The 8,445-nt window shown below is 33.4% G+C and overlaps 1 non-coding gene across 1 annotated transcript; it reads left to right on the plus strand.

The window, feature by feature from the left end:
• The first annotated feature begins 1,043 nt into the window (after positions 1–1,043).
• Positions 1,044–1,150, plus strand: LOC136204329 (small nucleolar RNA R71). The gene has a single exon (XR_010675173.1). It is a non-coding gene; the product is annotated as a small nucleolar RNA R71 (small nucleolar RNA).
• Positions 1,151–8,445: the final 7,295 nt, after the last annotated feature.

Raw genomic sequence — 8,445 nt, forward strand, 5'->3', positions numbered from 1 at the left:
TAGGAATTTGTGTTATTGCATCCATAAATGTCAAATTGATGTGCAAATTTTTAAGTTTATCCAAAAATGTTAGAAGTTGTTTATCATAGTCCTTATTTCGGACTTTGTGCGGAAAAGGTGGTTTGGGTACAAAAGTTTTGGTACCTGCATCAAATGGTGAATTATTTGTGATTAAGATATCTTCTTTGGACTTTGGTATATCATTTCCCGGTAATGTTACATCTTTGGGCATTTCAGGCCCTTGATAATTTTTCCCTGAACGAAGAGTGATAGCCTTCACCTGCTCTTTCGAATTTTCTTCCGTATGGCTAGGAAGACTTCCCTCTTTTCGGGATGGAATTGATTTAGCAAGTTGACCAATTTGAACCTCCAAATTATGGATGCTAGATGAGTGGTTTTTAATAAGCTGATCGAATTTATTTTCGATCCGTTTAAAACCATCGTCGTGATTACTTATTTTTCCACTGATAGCATCTATAAACTTATCGATTTTAGAAGATAAAGTGCTAATCGTATCCCTTGACTGATTTTGATAATTAATGGTACGATTTTGATTAGCACTTGCATTATTGTTGCTGTTATCTTTCCAGTTAAAGTTATGATGATTGCTCCATCCAGAATTATAAGTATTAGAATAAGGATTATTAGTTTGGTTTTGCCCTTGGACAAAATTTACCTGTTCGATCTCACTCATATTTTCGTAATCCACATCCGTTTGGATTGGATTGCCATTGGTATCGCGCGGTGCTATAAACTTGTCAATTTTGTGCGATAAAGCAGAAAATTGGGCTTGTAGCATCGCGACTGGATCAAGTTCAACTATACCTTTAACTGATTGTGTGGTTGAGGATGATGGTTTTGCCACCGGCATATGTCCACGTTCCGCGGGCCACATACTGCTGTTGATTGCCATTTCCTCCAAAAGTTCTCTCGCTTGGGCTGATGTTTCCTTCATAAATAGCCCTCCCGACATAGCATCTAATGAACCCCTAGTTGTAGGATTTAGTCCATTGTAAAATGTTTGCATTAAAAGTTCAGCGGGTAATTGGTGGTGTGGGCATAAACGTTGAAGTTCTTTAAAACGTTCCCAAGTTTCATAAAGAGTCTCATTATCATTTTGAGAAAAAGATGTTAACTCCTTTATGACTCTTGCAGTTTTTGCTAAAGGAAAATATTTAGATAAAAACGCTTGGGCTAATTGTTCCCAAGTGGCAAAAGTTGAAGCTGTCATAGAAGTTAACCATTCTTTGGCTCTATCCTTCAAAGTGAAAGGAAAGAGGCGAAGTTTGATTGCTTCTGTAGTCACATCTGAAATTTTAAAAGTGTCACAAATTTCTAGGAAATTTGTTAAATGGGTGTTAGGATTTTCGTTAGGTAACCCGTAAAATGTTACATTATTTTGCAACATATTAAGCAAAGCTGGCTTAATTTCAAATTAATTTGCGGTGATTCTGGGTCTAACGATACTATTGGTTACACCGGCCACACCTGGCCTAGCGTATTCCATAAGTATTGGTGGGTCTGCCATTTTTTCTGGCTCGGTATATGTTTTTACTGGGGTCTTATTTTTGTTTTTCTTATTTTTCTTGTTCTTCCTAATGGTTTTCTCAATTTCTGGGTCTATAGGGTCTGGTACAATGCCTGAACTTCGAGAACTGCGCATGAACCTGAAATCTTGCACGAACCGAAACTACCTACAAAGCAGAATTTGAAAAATAAATAAATTAGTAAATGAAAATTATTAAATTATAAAAGTTAAAATAAGTATATTTAAACCTAGATTCGAAATAAAACACGAAAAATTTAAAATTTTGTCAAAAATTTTAGCGTTCCCCGGCAACGGCGCCAAAAACTTGTTCAGCGATTTCCGCAAGTGCACGGTATACGCTTGTAGTAATAAAAGATATCGAACCCACAGGGAACGCTTTTTAACTAAAACTTTATTTAATTCGGTTTAGTCACGTGTTTAGGTTTAATAAAAGAAATACGTTTAGTTGATAGAATAGGTTTTGGTAAATTAGGATTAGATAGAAGGATTATATCGAGTTTAGAGAACAATTCCGTCTTTGTGGTTTTGATTACAAGACAGATATTTCCGCAATTGGAATAAAATATAACTTATTTTCATAAAGCAAATAAAGCAACTTTTAACTTTGTGAGATTATGGACATGTAACAATATAGCGATTTACTCAATTAAATGGCTTCGAACCATAGAAATCCCCCTGGTGTTGAGATGATTCCTACCTTAATCAAACTAGTGTTTTATTTCTGATAAGCCGCGATCAGCGATCATGTCATCCATAAAAACTAAATTTGTTAAGTGTTCAACAAAGTTCTTATATGAATAAGATGGAATAGAACGTTTTAATAAAAACACCAATTTATCATTTTGAAAATCATTTTGTTAGAACAATATCAAAATAACAACAGTAAGAATGTATTGAATAAATAAGTATATCATTAATGAAATGTGAATTTTCACAAGTTAACAGAGAAGTAGAAACTTGGATAGCATTGCAACGAAAACTTTGAGATCCGGGTCGTCAATCTTTCTCTCAAACTCCGTAGGTTCGTCAAACCTCATGCGCTTCATCCGTCAATTCTTCTCGCTGGATCTTCGGAATAGAGACTGGTCTCGTCCACTATCAGAATGAAAACTAAACTAAAACTGTGTTTATAACTAATCTAAATACAATTCGTGTTCAGCACGATTGTTTACAGAAATGAACTCTAACTTTCTGATTCTTTCCTGAATCAGAAAACTCTACATAACAACTTTCTTCTCTAATTTCTCTAACTTTTCCAACTTAACCAACCTTGATTTCTGAAATGGATCACTTATTTATAGTTGTTGAAGGGTTGTAAATGACGGGTCATGTCTGCTGGTGAAGGTTGCTTTTATCCGAACGAACAGACGCGTTTTTCCGATTTAAACATGTGTTTAGTGTGCAGGAAGGTTCGCTGTCGCGACTGAGATTCTGAAAATCTCAGTCGCAACAGGGGGTATAGGGGCGAGCTTGAAACTTCGTTTTTCCCCCGAGCCGGCCTCCGCAAGTCGCGACCGAGATTCTGAAAATCTCAGTCGCGACAGAGAGATTATTCCCTGTCTCTCGACTGCTTTTCGTCCTCCTCGAGCGTTCTTCTAACTGATATGCATTCTCGGTACGTTTTTAAGGTTTTTCCTCCATTTTAGCTCCGTTTTTGCTCCTATTTGGATTTAACCAAATAATTAAGTACCTTGCATCAAAGAAGTAAATAAAGACGTAAAAGTATTCCAAATGAACATAATTAACTTGAATTCAATGTAAATTTAACGTATTTATATATGATATTTTAGGTATATTTTGGGCTTAACAGTAGTCATCTGAATTTAAAGCTATAAATGGTAGATTATTAAATAAAATTAACTTAAAAATAAATTTTAGAATATAACTAAAAAATCTATGAAAAATTCAATTACAATGATACGGTTATTGTTTTATATGCAATTGTAAATTCTTAGATCCAGTATGTTTCAACTATTATATATTTATAATAAATACATTTTAACTAAAATAAAAATTATAAATAAATATAACATTATATACTTGGTGATAGGAAAATATTTTCTTATGACATAAACCAATATCGTAAATTATTTCCAATGTCGTAGCTAAATACTACAAAAAATCAATATAATTTTTTTTTTTGCAAATAAATAAACCTTAATAAAAAAATCAAAATTACAAAAATTTAACAACTCTCCTCCTTTTTGGTACAAAAAAGTAACCATGTGCAATGAGTATCTTAAACATCTAAAAGGATAAAGTATCAATTTTACTCCTAAAATGTTTACTAGAATCAATTCAAAATCAAGTTTGGGTAAAAATTTGACTCTTCAATTTGTCATTTAAGGAATGTAAACGGAACGGACGGAAATCCATGTTTAGAACCTCCACAGGACAGGGATGAGGATTGGTTTGTCCTCCGCAATATCTCCGTCCCGTGGGAATCTCCATACCCATTCCCAATATGCCCCCACAAAGATTCTCATGGATTTCCCGACATTTAATATATATATATATATATATATATATATATATTAAAAAAATACATATAACAGGAAATAGAAATCCTCAAGGGAAGGGGATACTCGTTTAAGTTTCAGGAATGGAGACATGAAATCTCCAATGGGTCAAGGACCGGTGAATAGGGAATGTAATCCCGATCCCGCCTCACCCTGCATCACTCCGTTTACTTCCCTAGTCATTTAGGATCAAATTAATGCAAAATAACACGTTTCAAATAATTATGAATAAAATATTGACACGTTATTTTGAGTCGATTTGATTTTAGATGCTAAGTTGAAAGACCAAAATAATATTCAAATTTAATTTTAGACTAAATGAATCTTACTTGGCAAATTCAACGGCCAAATTCATCCTTCATCGCAAAAAGAATTTACAAAAAGATTTTCATATTGCTCCACTTACAAAAACTCAATATCATGTGTGAACGTCATAAGCAATAACGATCCCAAGGAAGGCCACGGGATTGACTACCCACCGATCATCGAAAAACGCCAAAAAAAAATATAGAGCATCCCAAACATGTCAATGAATCCGAGACCCATTACTAGTAACAAGAGTCGCTTCCTTAGCACCGAAACCACCGTCCCCCTTGTCACCGGTTAGAGTTGCAAACCTAGCTGAAAAATTAGGAAAAACCAAATCGGTTTCCCTGTAAACCCCATCATCAAAATTAAGTGCATAACTTTGAGGATCATATTGCAATTGTTGCATTCTTCTTTTCTTATTCAATCCAAATCTCCGAATGAAATTCTTCCATTTAGGTCCTGCTAAAATCTCCGAAACCTCCTTCAATTTCTTCAGTTTTTCTACAAACCACCCCTCTTCTTTTCCTTCTTCTTCTTCTTTACCCAAAAGATTATACCTTCTTCCTGGTCTCATGCAACACCAGCAGCCATACGACGTCGTTTCCAATTCTCCCTGATCTTCGTATTCTGGTTCAGATGGTGCCGGAGATTCCATAACTAATCTCTGATTTAGGTTAATTAGCTGAAAATTGAGATTAATTAGGAGAAAAGTGCTGATTTAGACAAATCAGGTTTCCGATGAGCATTTAACAGAGAGACTTCGCCGGAGGAAATAGAGAAGGAAAAGCTGGACTGGAACTGGATTTTGGGAGGAAGAATTTGGATGACAGGTTAGTGTATTATAAATGTTTCAAGGGCCAATTATGTTGTGCCACGTGTAGTTTTGAGAGATGGGTCTTGGTATTATTATGTTGCGTTGTTTTAAGCTTTGTTTGACAACCTGGTGAGTAGTTGGATGCGTTAGTTTCCGCTTTCTTTTTAGGAAATTACATCTACGATCTCTCAAGTTTTAATTTATTCTTGGCAAAAAGCATAATAAGGCTCCGATCTTTCGTTTTTTGGTTTATTAAATCCTTGATCATTTATTTGGATACATTAAGCATCTGATCATTTATTTTTGGTCTCATTAAACACTTTATGATCAAATTAGTAAGTTATGAGCATTTAATTCTGTTAAAAATACGTTATTAAATTCATCTGTATTTGAAATTATTAAAAAAAATATTTTTTACAGTTTGAATTAAGATTTTTACAGTTTTTGTACAACCGTATTAACTGCATTCAAACACTGAAAAAATATAAATTTTGAATGTAGGTACAATGAATAACAGTATGTTAATCGAATTTTATGTTCAAAATTACTTTTTTTGGTCTTAAATGGCTTAATGAGGCCAAAAATAAATGACCAGGGACTTAATGTATCCAAATAAATAATCAAGAGCTCAATGAACCAAAAAATAAAAGATCAGAAACCTAATAATGTGTTTTGCCTTTATTCTTTTATAGCTCTTAAATTTTAAAAATAACATAAAAAGTCTTTTAATCTGTAACTATTTCGATAGCATATTAGCATGTCCATTATAAATTTAGGGTTATGTCATGCTTACTTTGTTTTTAACAAAGTAAGTCTTACTGTATTTTTTCCACCATTAGATGGTGATGAACTTTGACAAAGTAAGCTCGTCCAATGGTACAAAAAAAAAAGTAAAGTTTACTTTGTCAAAAACAAAGTAAGCATTGAATGCGCCATTAATTTATAGAGATGATTACTTACGTACATTAGGAACATTTGAATGTATTGTCACGTCCGTGTCCTTAATTTTTTATTTATTATACTCCGAACCCTAAGTTATATTATATTCGTTTTAGGATTAGTCGATTAATTGGGTGTTACGGGTATAGTTTTGATGGTAATTGCACATTTTTATAACAATTATAAGTTTAGGGTAAGTTTTAAAAAAATTTAGATTTTTGGAGGACCAAAGTGAATAATTATCCACTCAAATCAAGGCCTATATATAGGATAAATTCAGAATTAATGATCATTTTGATCAAAACACTACCTTCTACATTGTTCTTTCTCCATTTTCTCTCATTTCTCCTCCATCTTCAACCACCACCAAAAACAGGGAAGCTCCACCGTTTTGGGTGTTTTCGGAGATCTAACCGTCCAAATCACCTCAAATTTTAACTGGAGACTCTAGACACATAGAAGCAACTTCTGACCGGAGGGATTTTGATTTGGAGTAGTGTAAAAAGAATACGGGCTAGGCAGATTTGGGACAGATTTAGGGTTTTGGTGGTGTTGTTCTCAAATTTAGGCTAAGGTAAGTAACTATCAACTAGTTGTTAGTTTGGATGTATAAATATATGTATATTGAGATATAAATTTTCTTGAATTTTTCTCCTAAGGGTTTTCCTAGAAATGATTTGAGTATTGGTTGTTGATTTGAGTTTGTGTTCAAGTTTGAAGAAAATGAGTTCACAATGGTAATTTTTGGACTATTTTGATTCATACCTTGATGTTGAATTGGTTTTCTTAAGAGTTTGATTATGATTTAGTTCAATTGATGTTGAAATTGGTTTCCCTAAGGGTTTAAGTGCTATTTGGGTTCAATTGATGTTGATTTGAATTTCATTAAGAGTTTGAATGTTATTTTGGTTCAATTAGATTTCTTTAAGGGTTTTAATGTTATTTTGGTTCAATTAGTGTTCAATTGGATTTCTTTAAGGGTTTTAATGATATTTTGGTCAATTGGTGTTAAATTTGATTTCTTCAGGGGTTCAATTGCTATTTTGGTTCAGTAAATGTTGGATTTCGATTTATTGATGATTGAAGTAAAGTTTGATCTATTTGATGAGAAAATGTATACAATTGAAGTTTGGTTGGATTTTGGGTAAAGTTTGTATCCATCAGGAGTAGTCCGGACGAGTGGTTTGATATTTGAAGACCATGTTCAGTGAGGAACATGGCCTGTGTACACAGTCAAAAGACCTAGTCGGGTATTGGTATCGAAGTGTTGGGTAAGACCAATACGGGATTAGGCATGGTTATAGAGACGTCTCGATTATGTTTGCGTGTTGTGGATTGGTTTACGAGGGGATACTCGGTGATGGATACGATGTTGAATTTGATTTGAACTTTGGTTTTTAGTAAACGTTTATATAAGAATCATTAGATTTTGATTAAATTTGATTTGAGATTATTGATTAAAAAATTCCGTTTTAATTCGATGTTGTTTACAAGTTAATAAGTTTAAGGTTTGGTTTGATTAAATGCTTTCACAAATGTATACATATAGCTATTTTACGTAAAAACTAGTTTCTATAGTTGATAGTTGCTTACCGAGATTTTTGTCTCATATTTTCAAATGTTTTAATGTTTTTAGGTGAAGAAGTACGAGGTACTAAGGGAAGTGTTCGATACTAGGGCGAGAATTGGATACGGCCACGATTGTCCAAGTCGTCTTTTAGGGTATTGCATACCATTTTGTACATGTAGATATAGGTTTGTTTTGTGCTTGTGAATATTTAGGCACCCGAGTTGCCAATTTTGAAAGGATAAAGAAGTTGTGGTATGCTGATATTTTGGTCTGAATGTCCAATTATGCTATGTTTCGAACTCGTTTTCGTAAAACGCACGAGAAAAGGATTCGTAATTGGAAATTATAAATGATTTTTGACCTTTTACAAATGTAAAAGTATATGTAGAAAATGTTTTTAAGTTCAAACATGATTTGTAATTCTTAATATTTGATTGTGAGATGTTACTTCCGACTCGTTAACGTCTGTGGTAATGTCTCACTGTCATATCCGATCTATTTTGGATCGGGTTCGACATGTATCCCCAAAAACTTTTTTTTGACTATAAAGTGATGTTATCTCTTAAATTTGTTTAAAGTCGCATAATTAATTTTTTAGATCCACATAGTGGAGCAAGATTGAATTTTGGATAATTTGAAAAGTATATCGTTTTAAATAAGTTGAGGGATCATCAGAATATTGTTAGCAATTTCAAGAGGTCAATATTGTTGGGAATTAGGCTAAGGTATAGCAGGGGAAATATAA

The sequence above is a fragment of the Euphorbia lathyris genome, chromosome 8 (genome assembly GCF_963576675.1).
Source record: "Euphorbia lathyris chromosome 8, ddEupLath1.1, whole genome shotgun sequence".
In the NCBI taxonomy this organism is placed as follows: domain Eukaryota; kingdom Viridiplantae; phylum Streptophyta; class Magnoliopsida; order Malpighiales; family Euphorbiaceae; genus Euphorbia; species Euphorbia lathyris.